This window comes from Ambystoma mexicanum, chromosome 8, assembly GCF_040938575.1.
Source record: "Ambystoma mexicanum isolate Mex_15411 chromosome 8, UKY_AmexF1_1, whole genome shotgun sequence".
Classification (NCBI taxonomy): Eukaryota; Metazoa; Chordata; class Amphibia; order Caudata; family Ambystomatidae; genus Ambystoma; species Ambystoma mexicanum.
The window spans coordinates 384,812,707-384,834,657 of record NC_090929.1 but is presented as its reverse complement, the minus strand read 5'-3'; the positions used below and the strand labels follow the sequence as shown (position 1 = coordinate 384,834,657).

The 21,951-nt window shown below is 45.0% G+C and overlaps 1 long non-coding RNA gene across 1 annotated transcript in view; it reads left to right on the top strand.

Annotated features, from left to right (window-relative positions):
• Positions 1–15,596: 15,596 nt before the first annotated feature.
• Positions 15,597–21,951, top strand: part of LOC138471966 (uncharacterized) — a 492,884-nt gene continuing 486,529 nt past the window's right edge. Inside the window, exon 1 of the long non-coding RNA XR_011268540.1 lies at positions 15,597–15,729. This is a non-coding gene — a long non-coding RNA (uncharacterized lncRNA). The remainder of the gene's footprint in view (positions 15,730–21,951) is intronic.

The window sequence follows — 21,951 nt, the reverse complement described above, 5'->3', positions numbered from 1 at the left end:
TGATCTCGATATTAGTAGTGGTGTTTGGAATATTCATAACGTGCTGTTGTTGCATACACTGCCTACCGTTAGTTTGCACTGAGGTAACTGAGGGATGTACGAAGGGATGTATGCATATGATAACAAAAAGAAAACAAACTTATGGCCGGGATGACAGAGACACACATGAAATAAAAACAGTAAAATAATTAATGGCTATAGATATAAATGAAGATGATGATGCTTATAATAGCATGCAAGATTCCGACATAAGTGCTTTGGACTTATCGTCATCAGAGGAGGATACAATAGATGAATGAGACGTTTGGCATACGGCCAAAGGAGGGTTTGTCAGTCTAGAAAAATGGATACCTCTCATGATTGACGGCAAACGTATTTTGGTAGCCGAAGGCCAACCGTCTCATGCTCGATATGATAGAAATACCGGCTTCCGAGTTTACCAATGAATGGCCATTTTGATGTAACAAAGATCACCATTTTGTTTTCTAACAATTGCTCATTGCTTTCTGTTCAAATTGCTTCGCAGCACATTTTCTGCTTACACTGCTCCACTGTTAATATTGTTGTCTGAACGTGAAAGGACAAGGCCGCAGGGCTGCAAGGCTAATAAGAGTTCGTTGAAACACAACGTAGGCAGCGAAGGGGAAGGAATGTCTGGCTCCCTCCCGAATGTAGCCTTGAAGCAGATCCGCAGGGCATTTAATCATTTCACGGCTGCCAGCCAGTCTCGTTAGATGGTAGAATATGTTAGAATAAAGCAGCTAAAGATTGAATTATGCTCTTCTTACGGACCCCCTTTACCGATCCCTGTAGAGCGTGTCGGCTCCCCGGACACGAATAGCACCTCATAGATAGCAAGGTCTGGAATGTGACTCTTCCCCCGTATGTAGCTTGCTTCCAAGAACAGAAGCACTGTGTTCTATTCAACAAGTAAAAGATGTCTCCGCACTTGCAAAATTGCATATTGTTACTAGAATAGATATTTGAAGGTGTCATATTCGTCGAAAGTGTCCATCATCAAACCGAGTAAAGGGGGGTGTTAAACATGTCACGGCTGATTGTATGATATGCATTTTATATATATGTAACTGATGTACGTAATTCGCTCTCTTGCGTCCCTCGAGGTCTAGAGATACACGTCGCGGGGCATGAGACCCAGTTGGCCAACTGAGACTATTTGCTTTGCAATAAACCCTAGCTTTGGGAATACAACCATGTGTCTGGCGTATCTATCATGTGTGGTGACTTGCCTTGTTTCCATAGGCGTGAGGGACCCCTATGGGCCCCTTTCAGCTCCAAAGACAAAGGGCTAATGGATAAACAAGAGAGTGAGAACCCTAAAGCAAATCATAAGCATTCTATCTGAAAGGATGATTCAGAACAACCAACTAAGGAAGTGAATAGCCATTGCATGAAGGCAAATTAATTCCTATTTACCGGGACTAGTGTGGAAGGGGTCGTGTATTAAGAATGGAAGAGTGTGAAGAACATTTATTGTGGGAACGGAAGTCAAGGCTCCCTAAGTCTCTTTTACTAAGTTAATTTCCAAAGCTTCTGAAGGCGAGGTTATGAATCCTAGAGTGAGGGCATGATAAGATGATCGCACAGTGGGAAATCTCAAAGCGTCTCAACGAAATGCCGTGGATAGGGTGGTAAATGAAGTCTGCATTCCCAAAGCCGCTGACGGAGAGGTTGTGAATCCTAAATTAAGTGTAACGCTTTTTCCCTCAGACATGGCACTGCCTCTGTGTGCACAGGTGAGTGGGGCAGCATTCACAGCTTGCAGATCGCTTACTGCCTCACCTCCCAGGTGTTGCCAGCATGGCTATTTGGCGAACGGGTTTTGCACACAGTGCCTCCACATGTGCCATAGGCTGAGAAAAGGGAATTAGAGGAAGCGGCCCAGGTCATGAGTAACCTCCCCACAATTAGGCCCAAGGCATTGGCAGTCACATGAACAAAAAGGTGTGAGCGATACTAGTAGCAACTTCTTTAAACCTCTCTATCATTTACATTCCTATTGCACAAGGCTATTTGGAGCTTCCCGCATTACATAAATTATCTCAAAGAAAGGAACACCCTGAAGCAGAACCTATTATGTCCTATTTGCACGTTTGAGTAGCACAACTAATGCATTTAATTAAACCTCACTTCCTGATTGATCTGGTCCTCCTATGCTATTCCTTGGATGTATGTGTTTTCCCTGATCTTGTACTCATGGAATTACTAGTGTGGGATTCCACCTCTGGGAGTGCCATTCCCCGAATGACTGTCCTGTTACTTGTTGATATGGCGGCCGCCCGTCTCCATTCAGCGTGCTGGCCCTGAGTCACCTTCCCCCTTGCTGGTCGCTAGCACCCCAGAAAGCCTAAGGCTCACCCATCCCGCCAATGTCATTCTACAGACCTGCTGCAAGTTAGACTCTCATAGGGTCCAGTGCTGCCCCACTGCACCGCTTTTTATGTAGCTTTGTGCCACTGCACTTTCTGGTTTCCCTCACTGCACCGTTTGCCACCATATCTCACGTTGCCCTGTTTCACTGCATGTGCCACCCACCATCAGTCGCCAGTTAGGAAATATTTGTTAAGGGGTGTGCCCAGAAGCAAAGGAGGGTGTGGTTCGGTGAAAAACAGCAATACTCATCATGGTGAGCCACCATTCTGCTGGTGGGGGCATTGTTTAGTATGATGTTAATTGATTCTGGTTTGGTGTAGAGTTGTAGTGTGGAGGGCAGGGGGCTCGGGAGAAACTGTAAATGTATGTGTGTGGGAGGGAGCGGGTGGGCGTGTAAGTATGCATGTTTCTTTCTGTGTGTGTGTGTGTGTGTGTGTGTGTGTGTGTCTTTGAGGGGAGGGGTAGTTGGAGTAGTAATGTGAAAGGCTGGGTGTGGGAGCAAAGGGGGATTTGGGTGTGAAACCACCATGTTTAAAGCATGATGGCAGGTGGGGGAATGGTTTCCAGGGGAGTTCAGGGTGGGGGGATATGTTGCTTTGCAATATTGAAGGCTGCACCAAATCGGCTGAAATAAGTTGCTCTTTTTTGCGTGCAGCTGTTAATGTTCGAAAATATCAAATAGGACACAAATTATGGGGTATCGGAGAGTCCCCCAACAGTGGACACCAAACCAGAATCCTCCTTCTCAGAACAGACCACAAAATATATAGAGATTTCCAAAATGTTGGAGTCCCTCTCAGTAAGAATGAAAACTGACAGATAACCTGTTCTAGGAGATGGTTCCCATTCAGGAGAGTCTGCAACCATGTTTTAGCTCACTGTACCCCACCAGAAGAGAAATATACTTTTGCATGTGAGTCTCGTCCCACGCAATGGCCAGACCAGCACCGAAATGATAGGCAATTCTCCTCTGAACAAGAGCACAACCAGCAACCACAGCCGTGTGTTTCTACCTTGCTCGGGGTCACCACTGAGGTGTGACTGTGATCCTGTGCTTTTCCATGTTTGGATTCATTGTAATAATTTAGGATGAAACATTTCAAAATCTGCAAAAAATGTGCGAGCACCTGTCCTGAAAACGAATATGGCCAATAACCTGCTCTATGGGATGGTTCCCGCTCAGGAGGGCCGACAATCACGTTTAGGCTCATTGTACCCTGCCAGAGGCGAAAGATCCCTCTACAGCATGTACATGGGATCATATTCCTGTTCAGAGGAGATTGCTTTGCATTCCGGTGCTGGACTGTCCTCGTGGGTGGGACCCAACTAATATGCAAATGCATATTCTCTTCTGTGTAGACTACTATGGGCTGAAATGTGATTTAGACTCTCCCAAGTAGCCCAGCACTAACAGAACAGGCTATGTTAGCTTGTGTTTATTCTTGGTTGAGTGTGTCTCCCATTTTGTGTTTTTTTTGTTGGACCTGGGTTGATACCCTAAGTGTCTTGGGGTAATCCAGAGGTGAACCCCCTACTGTCAGTTGCCTGGGGAATCAGCTGCACCTCACTGATCATGCCCAACAGGCAGAAACATGTGTCTGACGATGTTGTTTGTACTCTGGTCAGAGTTGATTGCCTAGCAGTTTGGTGCTAGACTGCCCTAGTTGGTCGGACCAGATTAATATGCAAATGGATGCCTGGTGGATAACCCATTGATGTGCCAACAGGGTGGTGGTTGTGAGGGTTTCAACTGAATCCTAGACAGGAAACATTCAGGAACATATGCTATCCTGAAGTCAGCAAGCCAATGGCTTTCCAGCCCCTGTGTGAGTGGGTTTATATTACATCTGACATTTGCCTGTCATTCCCAGAGCTACCTGCTTCTATCATTTTCTAGCAGCAATGGGAGGACTGCCATCTACCTCTTGCATAACATTACTGTTGCCATTCGCTAAGGGAAAGAAGGCTCTCACAGGGGAGGCACTAACACTACTTAGTAACCCTATGGGTGAGTTACACGAGTACTGTGGAAGATGATCGCATTTTGGGAATTGAAGTCTCCATTGCAAATACCTTTGATAGAGGGGTGGCACACTCTGAATTGGGAAAACAGACAGAGCGGCTAGTGAATTGTTGGAATCTAGGTCAACTTTTCCAGTATCTCTGAAGGAGAGCTTGTGAGCACTGAAGTGAAGAAGGATATAGAATATTATACTGTAGGAATTTAAGTTCACATTTCAAATGCATCTGAAGGAGAGGTTGCAATTCCTCAAGTGAGGACAGTGGAAAAAGATTGCCGCGTGGGAACTGAAGTCCGCATTCCCTCATACAACTGAAGGAGATGTTGTGAATCCTGAATTGAGGGAAATGAAGACTACTGTATTGCGAGAATTGATGCCTGTGCACCCCATTCCTCTGAAGGAGTGAGTTCGAACCATGAAGTGAGAAAAGTGAAGGGATATCCTATTCTCCATGAATCTACAAACCATGACATGGGGAGAGTCAGTCTTTCACATTGTGGGAACTGAAGTTCATGTTCCCAATACACGTTAAGAAGAGATTGTGAATTCTGAAGTGAGGAAAGTGAAAGACTGCTGTATTGTGAGAATTATACTCTTCATGCCCACTCTCCTTTCCCCAGGGAACCTTGGCTCATGCCCCAATGAGACAACCTGCTACGAATCCACAGCAATGCTACAACAATGTAAACATTAGGACAAACCTTATGGGGATGTGAAGAACAGGATTCCTTGCCTTAATTGGACCAGGCATGCACTCAAATACAATTAGGGCACGGATTGCTGCATTGCAGTGTCATTCTGCATATTGTATAGAAATATGCCTACGCCACCCCAGGAAAAGGAGGATGAAGGTGTTGATGGCCATGTGTCAAACATGGCATCTAGAATGCATACAGCGGCTGTGGGCGTATACAGCAGAGACACTTAATAAAATCAAATGTGTTTAAAAATATAGTTCTGAGCAATACCGTGTGTCTCGTATAGTCATTACCCATCACCCTAACCCCAACATAACCAACCAGAGGGGCAATATCAAACCCCACGCTCTCTCAAGTGTATGCTAAATTACTATCCAATCATTTCTTAGTACCCCTAATGACTCAATTTTGGATTCCTGCTAAATTACTATCCAATCATTTCTTAGTACCCCTAATGACTCAATTTTGGATTCCTCTGACATTAGGGGGTGAGAGACAGAGCACAAATACAGTGGGAAGTGCCCTCCATGGGCATTAAGCGAGACTTTTACTGAGAATTGGGGCAGGAGAAAGTGGGAACAATAATTGGGCAATACCATCCATCTGCCCATCTTCCCTCTAGCTGCCTGGTCATTTCGAGATGTGACCAGGTAGGTTTGCGTTGGCCCAGCAAATAGTGCAGGTAAAAGGTCCAAGGTTGACATTCTGAATGTGCTGTGGGCCACATATGTTGAAAAGGATGATGCTGAGGCTGGAATTTGCATTTAGGCGAGCCTTGCATCTTTCCCTCTCTGCAGATGGATCCCGCTTCACTCAGCACTCAGTCTGAGCAGTAGTCACTTCCATTTGCTCCCAGCTGTGTGGCTCATGGACCTCCTCCAATGCATAAAACATTGTAATTTTGGATGTTTGCATATTCTACTCCACCTGGTCCAACAGGTAGGCTATCTGTGGGATTTTCCACATTGGACCTGCAGTAAGTAGACACTCCAAAGCCTTGGAACCCCAATTCTTAAACTTGGGGCATTTTAAAAGAACTGTAATAACGCTATGTGCGTGAAAATAAAGCGGCACGCCACTTCCTGAATTACCGGTCCCCCGCCTCTAATCCTGCCTACCAAGAAATCCGATTGGGCCTACTGACCCATAGAGAATAACGAGAGTGTATTGCTGCACAGGAGGTCGGTGACCCCATTTTCCACGTCAGACCCACAATGAGTAGACCCCCCCATAGCCTTGGGACCCCAATTCTTCAACTGGGGCATTTTAAAAGAATTGTAATAATGCTGTGTGTGTGAAAGTAAAGCGGCACACCACTTCCTGATTGGCCGGTCACCCGCCTCTAATCCTGCCTACCAAGCAATCCGATTGGGCCTTCTGACCCATTTCAGTACTCCACTCAGGGCAGACCTCTGCCCATTGCAGTCCCTCTGGCTAAGGGCACCAAGGCAAAGGGCAGCCCGAGAAGAAGCAGCTCCAGATTGTGTTGGCCCATGTTAGCCTGTAGAACCTGCAGCCATCATCCAGCAGCGACTGACAAGGTAGGCGAGGTCTGGACAGGGGGAACAGCAATTACTGCTCCTCATTAGGCTCTCTGACCCATCTTACTATACTATTCTCACATTATCTGAAAACCTGTAGTTTGTTGCACATATCTTATATATGGACTGATTGTTTTCAGTTAGCCATATGTCATAATTTAGCCTGATTGTGTTTAGTTAGCCATATTTCCCATTAAGCCTAATTATGTCTAGATAGCCATATCTCATATTTAGCCTAATTGTGTCTAGTCAGTCATATCTCACATTTAGCCTGATTGTGTCTAGTTAGCCATATCTCACATTTGGCCTTATTGTGTCTAGTTAGCCATATCTCACATTTAGACTGATTACTTTGTAAACTGCACATTTTAAGTCTTAGGGCATTTGGTGTTGTGCCCCCATTTTGGGCCATTCTCCCTCTGTCTAGGTGTCTCAGGTCTAGGTGCTACTACATTAAGGTGAATTGTGCTAAATAGCCATATCTTACACTTAGGCGAATGGTGTTCTAGCCCCATTTTGATTTTAGACCAACTGTGTTAGCTATCTCACACTTAGGTGAATTGTGCTCCAGCCCTTATTGAACCTAGGCCAATTGTGTTAGTCAACCATATTTCACACCAAGGCAAAAGGCAGTAAACAAACTTTCAACAATCATAGAAAGGTAAACAATACCACCAAAAACCCCATTAACTGTAAGTAAGACAGAACGCAGAATCAGACTAGTAGATAAAACTACTCCAAGGGGAGAAACTAGGACCCCTACCAAGCCATGCCCATCATCTGCCATCCCTCCACACAACTTCCCGAGCCAACTCATCGAGGCTGCACACAGCCTGAGACCACCGCCAACCACCGACCAGACTCAGACACTCTCAATAGCCCCTACTTCATGCACGTAAATAAAACTCACTTAGAAACCACCACTGAAAGGAGCCCAACCCAAACTATTAAGGTAGACAACCACAAGGCAGACAGAAACACAGAAACATTTACACAGGAGGGCATACGCCCCTGCAACCCCCAAAGAACTCCAAATCACAGGAAGCCACTCACTACCGTGCAACAACCTGAAAAATACCAGAAGACCTGACCATGCCAGGTCAGAGAATCAACCAATTCGAGAGAAAACAACAAGAAAGAATATCCAAAAGGGAACCACAACAAAGCCCCACCTCGACAAACTTCATGACATCATCAGAACGGACAGCCATGACCATCACAGGAATAAAAGTCACCCCGAAAACAAGGCAAAAATCACTCTACCTTACACCATATCTCGCAACAACCCGATCAACAGAACAGATAACCATACACGACAGCAGAATACAAGGAGTCCATAAGAGAAAGGCAGAAACTACTGGAAGAATGAGAAGCTGCAGCCTCACCCCATGCATTACCAAACCCCAAGAAAACCACCAACACTATCCTGAATCAGAAGAGGAGCCTGAAATGGTCTTGAACCTAATTAGAAACCTAACCGACCTATTCAACGATGAAACAAGATTAAATGAACACTCTCAACAACCGAGGCGATGAGGAGAACACCAACAAAACCACCCAAAGATGCAAATCAGAACAAATCAAATGACTACAAAGAGAAAACGTCACTGCAACCTAATCAATGGCAGATCTATGTCCAAACCCGCAACCGAGATCTACGATCTACTCTGCGACGGGGGAATTGACATCCTATTCATCACAGAAACATGGCTAGCTGAAAACTACAGTCATACTACAAAGCTGCCTACCTGATAACTTCAAATGGAAACAGGCAAACAGGAAAAGAAAAAGAGGGGGAGGACTTGCAGTAGCCTACAAAGAACATCTAAAAATTAAAACAGCGGTGCTCTTAAACATCCAGAACTGTGAATCCCTTATCCTCTGCCTGACCACGGGCCCACAGTCAAACCTTACTCATCTACAGGCCTCCGACCTTCAATGCCACCTTTACAGACACCTTCATAGAAGCAGTCACTAATCTAGCCATCAAAGAATGATCATATGATCATTCTCGGGGACTTCAACATATGGTTCGAAGAAGAGAACCCAAACTCACAGAAAACCTTAACCAAGCAACGTGAGACCATGAACCTTGGACAGATGGTGAAAGGAGCAACACACATAGCAGGACACACCCTGGAAAGAATTTTCGCCCAATAAAAAGCTTCTCACAACAGCACCACCCATACAAATACCATGGTTTGACCACCTCATTGTCTCTTTTGTGATCAAATACCATCAAACTCATCCAAAACTCAGCTAAAATACCCACGAATTTGGAAAAGAAACTAGAAAACTGCCAAGAACATTAACCTAGGAGAACAACTAGAAACAGCAAAGCCATCGGCCATATCATTGAAGGTGAAAGAAATAGACGGAAAAGAATACCTGATCCAGAAATGGATTGCAGAAACAATAGATGGCATCTGCCCGCAAAAGCGCCTCCTCCTATCAAGAAAAAAAGCAGTTGGTAGATTGTTCACCCCCCATCTAAAAGCAATGAAAATAACTAACGGTACTCTAGAATATGATTTCAGGGAAAATTACGACCAAGACAAAAGAGAAAAATACCGACTACAAATAAGATCAAACAAATTGGAAATTCTCAAACCAAAAAAGAAGCACTACAAAGACCGAATCAGAAAAGCCACTGACACTCAAAAAGAGTAAATGAGATGAGAAACCCACCCGGATACAACAACTCACCAGTACCCTCCCAAAAACTATGCAATGATCTCACAGATCACTTCGAGAACAAACTCACCAACATACACTGAGTCATACAAAGCAGACCAATCCACCACACAATGCACCAGCTACCACCAGCTCCTGGACCACAAAATAGGCTACTTCTAACAGATGTCAAAAGAAAAACTACAAAGCTTAGTTAAAAAGAGTAACAAGACAGGTTCCCCAATGGACCCCTGCCCTCCATACATCTACAGTTCCATCCTCAAACAGGACACACCATCGGAATACTACCTATTCCGATGGACCCCTGCCCTCCAGACATCTACAGTTCCATCCTCAAACCGGACACACCATCGGAATACTACCTAAACCTCTTCAGTCAATCACTCACAACAAGGAGAGTACCAAGAGCATTCAAAACGACCTACATCAAGCCTTTGCACAAGGACACCATGAGTGATGTGAAATACCTCTCAAACTATAGACCGATCTCAAACATCCCATACCCAGCAAAACTATTAGAAACCCTCGTCTATGAACAACTACTGGAGCACGCTGAAAATAACAATCTACTGGACCAGGCGCAAGTAGGTTTCAGACCCTTAAGAGGAACGGAGACAGCCCTAGTCTCAATATGTGACGATTTAAAGATGAACACAGACTCCAACACCAAATCAGTACGGATATTACTGGATCTCTCAGCCGCCTTTGACACAGTTAACCACACCATCCTAATAAAAAGACTGGAAGAAACAGGGTTCATTGGCACAGCGCTGCTCTGGATCAAATCTTTCCTCTTGGAAAGAACAGAAACAGTTTGGTTAAAACCTTTCAAATCTGCACCACGGGACACCACCTGCGGAGTACCCGAAGGATCATCACTTTCACTGCTACTGTTCAACATCTACATGACACAGCTAATCTACCTCATCAAAAAACACAGAATAACTTGCTACAACTATGCAGAGGTTACCCAAATCATCTTCAAATACACTGACATACAAGAAGAGAATGCACCCCTAATAGGGTGCCTCAAGGAGCTCTGCCAGTGGATGAACAACAACAAACTCAAAATTAACCCAGACAAAAAAACTGGTAATTATGATTACACCGGAAAGACAGAGGAAACAATTAACAGATTCCATGGCCCATAGAACTAGGAAACACACCGACACCATCTGCAGCTTTAAAAAACCTTGGAATCGTCATGGACAATGAGTTAATACTAGAACCCCAAGTTAATACGATAATCCATAAGTGCTTCTTACACAACAAATGATCCCAAGAATTCTACCATTCCTCTCATTCACGCACAAAACACTGGCCATCATATCCCTCATCATGTCCAGGATAGATTATGCTAACAGCATATACCTTGGAGTGCCAGACTACCAACTAAGGAGACTGCAACGAATACAAAATACGACAGCCAGACTTCTTAAACTCAACAGAAGAGATTACATTGGCTCCCAGTTAAAAAAAAATCACTTTCAAAACAATGTGCATAACGCACAGAGCAATACACGGTCAGGGAGCCGAATTTATTGAAAAAAAACTTTCCATCTACAAACCAACCAGAACCCTGAGATCCTGCAACAACATCTGCCAGAACCCAAACAATACACACAGAAAAAACGGAGTGGATCAGCATTCGGGTGCTTAGCCAGGAAACTATGGAACCCCCTTACCAGGGAAATATGAACTGTGGAGGATCATACAAAATTCATAAAACTTCTTAAAACCTGGCTCTTCAGCTCCAAACTCAATTAAACTGACTGAACAGCGCCTGTGCACCTCGTAGTCTGACAAGAACTAAAAAAGGAAAAGTAGCCCGAAAACAATAGCGGAATGAGGGACAAGACTGGGAAGAGGGACCTTAAACACAGAGGCCCCCGGCCTCGCCCCCCAAAGATGGACTACTAAGAAACCGGAGAAGCTGGTTGGCCCACTACGATTACGCCAGGGAAGGAGGCTCAAGGGAAATCAGGGGAGGGAATACCAGGGAAGGGAGACTATCAGCCAAGGCGCACCCCACTGAGGACCAACAAGTGAACAGGATTAATGCACCGGACCCTCCCTAATAGACATCGAGGAAGATGACTAACCGTTCCCTGCTGATTCCCCTTAGGTCAGTGAACACATCACCTACCTAGAAATAGGACTAGTACTAAGAAATCAGACAGCCTAATGAAATCTGGAAAAACTTAGGAATCATGAACGCTGGGGAGACAATTCAGGTAAAACCCATAAACTGCAACTAGGGGGAGAAAACGATCACAACTGCCACAGGTGTGATATGATATGATATGATAGTTTATTTGTATAGCGCCTATACACAATGTGTTCCAAAGCGCTTCAAAGCAAGGGAGGGAACAAGGGAAAAAACAATGACATTTTTACAGGCCATGAACAGTAAGGATGTGAAATTAACTATCGTACTCAGCCTGACGACATTTCAGGTAGTGCAAGAGCTAAAACATAGAAAAGGAAGGGAGGGGGAGAGTGGGAAGGAAATGGAAACAGACAGGCGACTACCGTACTAGGCCTGACAACATTTCTGGTAGAGCCGGAAAAAAAACAAGAGGTGAGGGAGAGGAGTGCAGAAAGGTAGGGGAGGAACAAAACAAGCGACTATCATATTAGGCCTGACGACATTTCAGATAGTGCTGGAGGGAGGGTGGGGAGGAAAGAACCAGTATGGGGAGGGAGGAGGAGACAGACAAGGTTGCTATCATACCAGGTCCAGGGACTATTCTGATAGAGTAAGTGCATAGAAGAAGGTAACGGGAGGAGATAGGAAAAGGGAGAGAGAAAGGAGGAGAGAACAGAGAGTTAGCAGTCAAAAGAGTGGAGAAAAAGAGGGGAGAGTGAATACAATTGCAGAAGTCAACACATAATGTTGCAAGCCAGGATACAAGATGAAGATGGGAACAGCATGATTTAGGACCACCATGAGTACAAGATGCAAAAGAAGTTCAGCATGAGAGTTGAGAAAGGGTGATGCACCGTGAATGAATGAAGTCCATAAAAGTAAGATCCAGCATTGGCCACAAGACGGTGATGGTGAAACCAGAATATATCAGGACAGACTCCTGCAGAGTAGGCTTGAGGAGGGTGAGGGGGGAGCAGGGTAGAAGAATCAAGCAAAACAGGCAACACCAGTGTGTGAGAATGGTGGGGGCACAAGGGAACATCAGGGGGGACCAGAGGGGGTGGGATGGCCTGTGGGGACAGAGGGAGTAACACATGTTGGTGCAAGCTTACCTGCTGTCGGAGCAGGGGGTCGGGCCCTGGGTCCTCCTGGTCCGAACAGGTCCAAATAGGAATTCCCCTTTTCTTCGTCTGCCCTTCGCTTAGGACGACCGGGCGAGAGACGCCCTTGATCTAATAGTTAGGAGCAGGAAGGAAGAGGCAGGGCTAAGAGGGTGGGTGGTGCTTGCTAATTGGTGAAAAAGAGCGGCAAACAGGAAGGCACAAGGTGGATGGGGCTTGCTAAGTGCTGAAAAAGAGCGGCAAACAGGAAAGCACCAGGTGGGCAGGCTTAGGCCAGGTGACCTAGTTCCACTTGCACCTGCTCCCCATCTGCAAAGGAAAAGAGGCTGGAGGGCTCCTTACGTAGGGAAAAAGAGCGGCAAACAGGAAGGCACCAAGTGGGCGGGGCTTGCTAAGTGGTGAAAAAGAGCGGCAAACAGGAAGGCACCAGGTGGGTGGGGCTTAGGCCAGGTGACCTAGATCCACTTGCATGTGCTCCCCATCTGCCTTGCTAAGTGATGAAAAAGAGCGGCAGGCAGGAAGGCACCAGGTGGGCGTGGCTTAGATGAAATTCAAGGGTAGGAAACGCGACGCACTTGGACAGATTGTGAATTGTGATGCATTTGGATGGATGTCAGGGTTACGGAACCTGATGCACTTAGATGAATTTCAGGGGTAGGAATGTTATGCACTTAGATGGATTTTCAGAGGGGGGAGGGAGTGACACACTCAGATTGATTCCTGGGGTAGGAGGTGTGACACATTAGGATGGATTTCGGGGGAGGGAGTTGTGGCGCGGTTGGGTGGACTACGGGGTGGGAGATGTGATACACTTGGATGGCTTTTCAGTGGGGGTGAGGTCTGACGCAATTGGATTGATTCAAGGGGTAGGGAAGTGGTGCATTTGGGTGGATTTTTCGGGGGAGGGAGGAGTTTGAGGCGCGCTTGGATGAATTCCTGGGGTGGGAGACGTGATGCACTTGGATGGATTTTGGAGGTGGAAGATATGGAGCGCTTGGATGGATTGCCAGAACTTCTTCCAAAAATATGTACTAATAAACTCACTCCTCTGCATACACCTCTCAAACTCTGGAGTTAACACAACCAGATCTCTACAGCACCACAGACCGCACGTAATTCACAACACCACAACAAAACAAACCACACACAATCTCACACAACAGCAGATCGCGCCCAAACTTCCAAAAATCACACTTATGCTCAGTGAACTGTGTTTCTGAGCTGAAACTGCCAACAGCACATCACCGCTCTCTTGCTCTTTTCCCACTCAACCCTACTAACCATCCACCCTCCCTCCTTGCATTACAGTTCCACCTGAGTGCCTGAAGACCACACCAGTGGCATCGTGCACGGCATAAAAACATTTAACATTAACATTTGCATCACGACTCCCACAACGACTCCCACAAGGTTCCCACAGTTTTGGGCAACCTGCTTCTTTGCTGCTCCTACATCTCCTCTGCAGGTGACCCAGGTGTGTCGGTTCCTTCATGGATGTATCCTCAGTCCATCGCTAATAGGCAGAAGGGTGTCCTGTGTGGCACTGGCTACAAATGTGTGTATGTTTCATTTAGAAACACTAGGTGACAAACATGTGCTGTGTTTATGTGAGTTGGGACTCACCTTCGCCTGTCTCCCGGCACCCACCTCCCTCGAGGTCGGCAAGATGCATAATGCACATGGCCATTTACTCCCACGGCTTCCTGCGGTAAGTGATTCACAACAGTGATTGACATTCTTGCTTTGGACATCCCCTTCCAAGTCATTCTGCTGCTTTTTATGGTCTTGCACGTCAACATGGATGGTCGGCCGCCGCGTGGACATTTTGGAGGCTGGCCTTCTGTGGCCTGGTTCTGAGATGCGATCAAATCCTGGTCATGATGGTCCTGAATTGGTATGCCTGCCCTTACACTGTGTCATCCATCCTTGCCTGAGTGCTGGATCTTTTTTTTCCTATGTGATGGGGCCTGAGAAGTGACCACAAGGTCGCCCAAGAATCGGCCAGAGGTAGATGGGGAAACCTGCAAGAGCAGGCCTGTGGCAGCTGTGGTGAGTTTTGGAAGAATGTCAGTAAAGGCAGAGCAAGATGGCTGGTTGGATTGGCCCACTGGTTATTCAGTGCACCAACTTCTCACTCTGCAGTAGTTCTCACTTTCTCGGGATATGTATCGCTGACTCTCAGTCAGAGATGTTGGTAATCTGAACCTCAAGTACCACAATGCAATTAACATTTGCTTTCCTTGATTTGCTGTACACCAGCTTTTCTTTAGAGAATGGGATACATGGATATTAGCTTAGCGCTTACCTGCTGGGGTACATTCTGAGTGCGGCTCATTTATAGATTTCCTGCCCCTTCCTACACGTGGTCACTTTATTGGAGATGTTACCCCGTGGTTCTGAGGGCGGGGTTGGCTTTTCTACATAGCCGCAGTTTTCCTGAATTCCCACAGCTTTACTGGGGACCCTCAGGATGTGCACACACCCGCAGGGATTGCAATGCTGCTGCAGATATTCACTCATACCTCCTGCCTGCAGGGTGTCCGTGTGCAGACGTATGGATAGCAAGCGCAGAAGCAACAGTGGGAATTATGTATTTGTATGTTATTGTTTAAAGCCGGACCTAGCTCCATGAGAGCGCTGTGCTGGGTGTGTGGGAAGCCAGCAGAAATGACGAAATCCACAAGGAGGAAAATGAGACTGATAGTGGAGATTAATAAACGCACATCTTAATTCACATTGAGGTCAATGTTGTTCCATTATCTTTCCAGATGTTTCTACACTTTGGGCATTAGCAGTTTGATAACAGAGCAAAAGTCTGTGTTTTATTTTGCGGCAAAGGTTAGTGTTTGGACGATACATTCAGAAGATTTGTCCAATGCAAGATCGCCCTCAAGTGGTCATTTGGAGCACAGTTCTGGTTAAAAAGATACAGATGACATCTATAATTTTCTATTTTATATTCCCAGCACTAACGCTGTTGTTTGTATGGCATGGCTTTTTACCTCTCTGACTGCTGTATCACCCAACTGTGACATCAAGGCAGAGGATTACTGAATTCATAATCAACAGCTGTGACATCACAGAACGGGGATTCAGCATTTTCTATGCCAGGTATTGTGTTTCCTCTTCGCTTTGCTGTGGAGTAAAGGCAGGGGCAACCTGATATTTATGGCGATAGGCTTTGGGGTGGGGAAGGATGCTCCATGGGTCATACACAACAAACAACTAAAGGGTGTATTTTACCTTGAGTTCCAACTGACGTCATAGACAGCTCAGGCTCCATTCTGATTGTCTATCATATTTAACGAGAACGGGTATGTGGAACATTTAGGCAATAATCATATATTCCGAGTTTCTAACCATGTGATAATTTTTTTTTTAACACTGACCTATTTGGAGAGCAGTGGAACACTGAGCAGGGTGTAGGTAGCCAGTGTTTGGGCTGTCATCTTTTAACAGAAGGGCAGTACAGTGAATTACGGTCTGTGCATCCATTGGAATTAGTTTTGATCAGGAAGTGTTGAAAAAGCCAAGTTTTGAGAGAATTGAGAAATTGCAGAATTGTTAGGGCATTACAAGCCGATAACGGGGATCGAGTTCCAGAGGGTGGGTGCATGACAAAAGAAGGATTATTTGTGGGTGCTCTCTTTGCGGACGAGTTGTGATTAGAGCCGGTTTGACAATTTGCTGCATTTGGAGCGTGTGCCACCAGATATGTGTAGCTTAGCCGCCAGGTACACTGGTACGCTTCTGGTGACTGCTCCCTATGTGGTACATGCAGTCTTGCAATGTAACCTGGCATGGAGAGAAAGCCAATGCAGTTCGCTCCGGATGGGGGAGATTCGGTTATATTTCGGTCACCCGTAATAAAACATGCTGCAGCATGGTGGAATGTTTTAACGAAGGTAGGTGGTAATGGCCCGCAGTCGAGGGGCTTATTGCAATTAGTACCCCGGCCCGTTAGACCGGGGTACTAAAAGCATTTTTTCTGTTCTGAAACGCTCCGTTTTCCCTTTCCATGGTGGCCATTAAAAAGATAGGAAAAAAGTAAACAAATAAAATGGCTGCCATGAGAAGGGAGAAGAAACTACATGTAGTCCCTTCTCCCTTTTCATGGCAGCCATTAAAAAGATAGGGAAAAAAAGTAAACAAATAAAAGAGAGCGGACGTGTAGGGACTGAAGTGTTCTCAACTCGTACGCTCAACGCTCAAGAAATGGAGAAAACAAAGAAAGTAAGTGGAGTTGGAAGAGCGTGAAGGAATTCGGGGGGGGGCGGGTGGGGGAGAAGACTTGCCTGATTCCCCGGCAAGGGGAGATGGCAGCCGCCGGCCATGAGGAGGCTCAGGGGAGTGGGATTACCATGTGGTAATGCCTGCATTCTGAGCCTCCCCATTGACTCGGAGGCCGCCACACCCCCCTCGCTGGGTACTAATCCCCAGTAAGTTAGAAGAAGTAACAAATCTATTCTTCATCAACCAACCTGCCAACCACACTGTGGTCATTTGTCAGCAGTCACTGAGAAACAGTACCAAGTAGAACAACTGGAGATGGCTGAAGCAGATAAACATTGGCATCAGTGATAGACTGCTGATCCAAAACAACACCATGGCCAGTCTCTGCAAAGAAAAGGTCAATGCTGGCAGCCAGAAATTGACAGAATAGCGTCACCAGAAACAGCCACTAATTCCAAAGAATTGGACCAGAAATTAAATAAGTGGAAAAATGAATGCAGAAACAAATCGAGAGAGAGTGAGAGATGAAGATGATCAGGATTTCGACAAAATTTACCAAAACGAGAAAGGCACTGACTATAGAGAGAGGGGAACATCTCTGCACCTTAGGACGCCTGCCATAAATGCAACATCAGAAATTAGATGCTTCCCAAAAAAGACATACACGGATACCGAAGCCGATTCAGTAGACAGCTTTCCCAGAAACGGCAAGACTATGTTATATATGAATAATAGGTTAAAATAAACCTCACTTTCAAGTTTATTATTCTTGGGGAGGGATGTTGTGATGTGGCCTGCTTCTTGCCTAAAGCGGCCATTGCTACGGGCACGCCTCAAGACCAACAAACTACACCTTGTATGTTTAAAGCACGAAAGGATACGTTTTTGTTGTGCATAACCTCCCCATCCCTTTAGCTACCACTATGCTGTAGCCATCAGCTAACTTTGCAGGCGAGGCAAGAGGTAACTATTGAAAACATACAAAAATACCACATGCCAACCCTCTTAATCTACAACAAATACAAACATCACAAAAAACATGTTTTACCAAATGTGATACACCTTTGGTGACATGTCATAGCAGTTGGTTAAGAATTCCATGTGTGTGTGTGATCATCATGTCACTCCAGGAGGGTAAAGCATGTAAAAAGAAAAGTCATACCTAAGGGTTTCCCAAGAAAGCATTAAAGCTGACAAACCTACAAATTAAATCGCAACAAGCAAGTGTCATTAACCTCATGTTCACATCTCGGCCAGGTCCTGCTTTAAATGTGCATCAAAGTCCGAGCACCAGTCAGGAGGACCACCAAACCGAAGAAGTTGCAGCCAGTGTCCTTCTGTGAAGGATTCATACCTTCGCGTGAGTGACATTGGACAAGAGGAAGCTCACCAACATAGCCTCCTCCCATGCAAACACAGATTCCACATCCAACACAGTTAGTAACACTACACATATGGAAAGTATGCCCATGACTACGCATCAAAACACAATCTCGCAAATAAAAGCCCTGAGCTTACTTCCATCCATGCATCACAACATTCCTCAACCCCCACTCACAGCACCACAACACTCACAAACTCTACTCATACGTCGACCATTGCCACAACCACCACTCCCCATACACTACCATTCATGCTTACAAAAATCATTGGGCTGTACCTATGAGAAAACTGGCTCTGGCAATATGTTGAGGTCCAGCACGAGATTAAGTAAAAAGTGCCACAGTAGTCATTTGCTCTATACATTTTTGGTCGACTTAAAAGGAACCATTCGCCAAAATTACAACCTAGGTTCACTTTGTATGCTCACCCACATATGCAACACAAACTATACATGTATACTAATCATATGACGCAAAACTCCACAGGACACACTCTAATTACCAGTCCATCACCCATTACTATACCCACCAGTACAGCATGTCCAAAAAGACTTGTAAAACTCGGCTGCACACAATGACAGACAAACATTACAAAACCTGCCTGCCTTGTGTTGTGGTACTCTACACCAATGGCACAAGGCACAATAGAGAAGGTTATTTAAAATATGCCATTCATTGCCTAGAGTGTCGAAAGAAGCTGTTGTAGCAAAAGCCGAGATGTGCATGAAAAATCAGCAGAAATTCAGCTTGCAGCACAAAAAAAGACAAATAAATCTGAGCTGTCTTCTAGAACTATATAGTTAATATAATGGAACAATGTGAAAATGCAGGATATATTCATCATATCTAATTATGTCCACCTATAGTTATTGCATATAAAAATGTAGTATGAAGAAGAAAAATACTGCCAAAGCAAAACAATATATCTTAAATGATATAATACTAGTGGAACGGCCCATGCATACAAAGTGTTAATAGATAAATTGTGGAGGTGTGAAATGCTGACAATAATTGTATTTACAGAAAGCCCTCTGTATGGGGGAACAAGTAATCTATTTTGTTGGAGAAATAATGCTTGATCGAATGAATTTCTGTTTATATGTTTTTTTAATTGCATATATTTTCTTAGGGTATGCAACTTAAAGTATGCTGTTAAAGTGTTATCCCTGTCTTGGGCCTTTTCTGCAGCTAATTGTATGTTATTGTGTAATACACATTCATTTCACCTGGTGGATTAACTTAAAGTCTTATCATTGAATGCGTAAGGCAACAGCTCCTTCTAGCGGTGGTAACATGTGAAGAGGATGCATGAGTGCTTCGGACAAACATACATCTCGCCTTTTATTATATAGTATGATATTGTTGTATGGGTGGCATGATTGAAACATGTACTCATTAAAGAACATGTGCATAATAGTTGTAAACCTTGCCAAGAAAAATGCATTACGAGCCAAAGAAATACTGCCTACTAATGAAACATCATTTAAGAATCGCAACAGAAATTAGTCATCTGTAATTATTACAAAATGTCCCTTGTGAAAAAAGACATCAGCAATCACAAAATGTGAAATCATCACTCTCTGTGCTGTTCTTCAAAGTAAACCACACTTTTCAAAGGTAGGGTCACATAGAATGATCTCAAATGTAAAGGGACCAATGTAATCAAGATCACCTTATTTTCAGGAAAAAGCTAAGGATCTGGCATTTCAATGCTCAAAATACTACCAGCAACTGGAAGCCTCCACATGGTATGCCAACCAACAAAGCCAACAACATCCTGGTATGCACACATCCTATGAACATGAGTCAATTAACCTAGGGACACCATTTCGCTCCCTTAACACTAAGACTTGGCTGGTGGCAGTGGTATCTACCCTAACTTTTCTACCGTGATTATAGTATATAAACGTGGTACTGTTTTAGGCTATTGTGTTAGCCTCGAACGTAAGCCCGCTTGACCAAATATATTTTATTTTGGCTCCAGTCGGGTTTAGTCGCCATTTCATTGTGTTAACATTCTTCTTGTGAAGAAGCCCTCCTTTGGCATCTGGGTGTCTAGGTGGGCTGAATGTGAGGGAGGGGTTTAGTAACCCCCTGCACAGGGTCTCCTTGGAGACCCAAGTCGCACTTTGTGTCCATTGGCTGAGGTGGTTGTCCAGGCTGGACAACCCCCCTCCTGTGTGATTGAAAGCCAGGCTGTTTGAATGGGGTATTTTGGCATAAAAGGCAGGACTCTTGGGCTAGAAGTCAGAGTCGCCACTGGAACTACAAGAACCGAAGAGAAGCGGAGAAGAAGACGGCTGCTGCAAGTCCTGAGTCCCGGTGAAGCCCTGCTGCAGTCCTGAGCTATCTACCCTTCAATGACAGAGAAGATCCAGTCCGGAGTCTTCTTCCCTTGAGCCTGGTGGGATTAACCAGCTCACCTTTCTACAGCCAGAGAATCCTCTCCTGGGTCTAAATCGCTGCACGAAACTGTAGTGGTCTGGATAGCCATCAGAAGAGCCCTCTCCTGTTTTAAAGGAGCGCACCTTTTATTCACTGTTACTTTGCTCCTGCTGGCCTCATCCCTGGGTAGTTCAGATCACTCCAGACATCCTCCTTCTTGTCCCCACGACTGAAGCTTCAGGAACCGAGAGTCTGCAGGAACTACCAGGAACAACTGCCGTGGCACCAGCTTTCTTCATTCGAATAAGGTACTGTGTCCATTTGGTCGTTCTCTCCGTCCGACCTTGAGGAATCGGGGTGAACCCTTTTATCTGCCGAAGGCTTGTCCTTTCTTCCATCCCTCTTATAATGTTTGACTCCCTTTTGACAATATCCAAGTACTCCTTGCACCGTTAATCTCGAACTGCTCTAATCGTGTGATCCTCGACAACAGAGCCCTGCTCCATTTGACACTGGCGCAGGCCTCTCGACTTTTTCTGTCTCTTAAAATACGTCCTCTGATTCAAGTGCCTTGACAAAAATATTGCCTATGATTTTTATCCCCTTTTCCTTGGTTTTTATTCAATGTGCTAAATGTGTTTTGACTACGGTTATAATTCTCCCCGCAGGTACGCTTTTCTTTCGTAAAATCGAACTGTCATTACTGTCAAAAAGTGAGCGCTGCTTAACCCCCGTTAACGTCTTTTGTTTCATAACACCGGTCTGTCAAATCCTAATGTACTTACCTTGAATTGACCTGACCCAAAGGAATTGGTTGTGTGTGGTATATTTAGAGTGTGGTTTTGGTTTAATAGAAGTGAAGTGTTTTGTGAACAGATGGTTTAAAAATAAATGTACTTATATTTTTTAACCAGAAACCCTGAGTCAGTGTTTGAGTCACAGTAATTGTAGTCCTTTGTGTAATCCCTATTACTGCTCATTTGCTCTTGAGATAAGTCTGGCTGCTCAGCTACTGCTACCACTATAACTGGGTAGTATGGGCTTGTACCAAAGGTGAAATTGTACTACCACTTGTAGACTTAATTGTCTGTAGTGAACCCTAAGGGTACTGCAGAGGATTCTGCCTAACACCCAGTTTGCAGACAGGCCCTCAACTCTAGTGCCTGTATAGACCACACCAAGTGTGACTGGCCTCTAGGCACTTGTGTAACTTGGGGAAAGGAACTTATATGTGCTATCCAACACCTCACTAAAACCTTCATAATAACACTACCCACTAACTACTCATGCTTTGCCCTCAAACACATTAAGCACAGACTAAACATGCAACTCA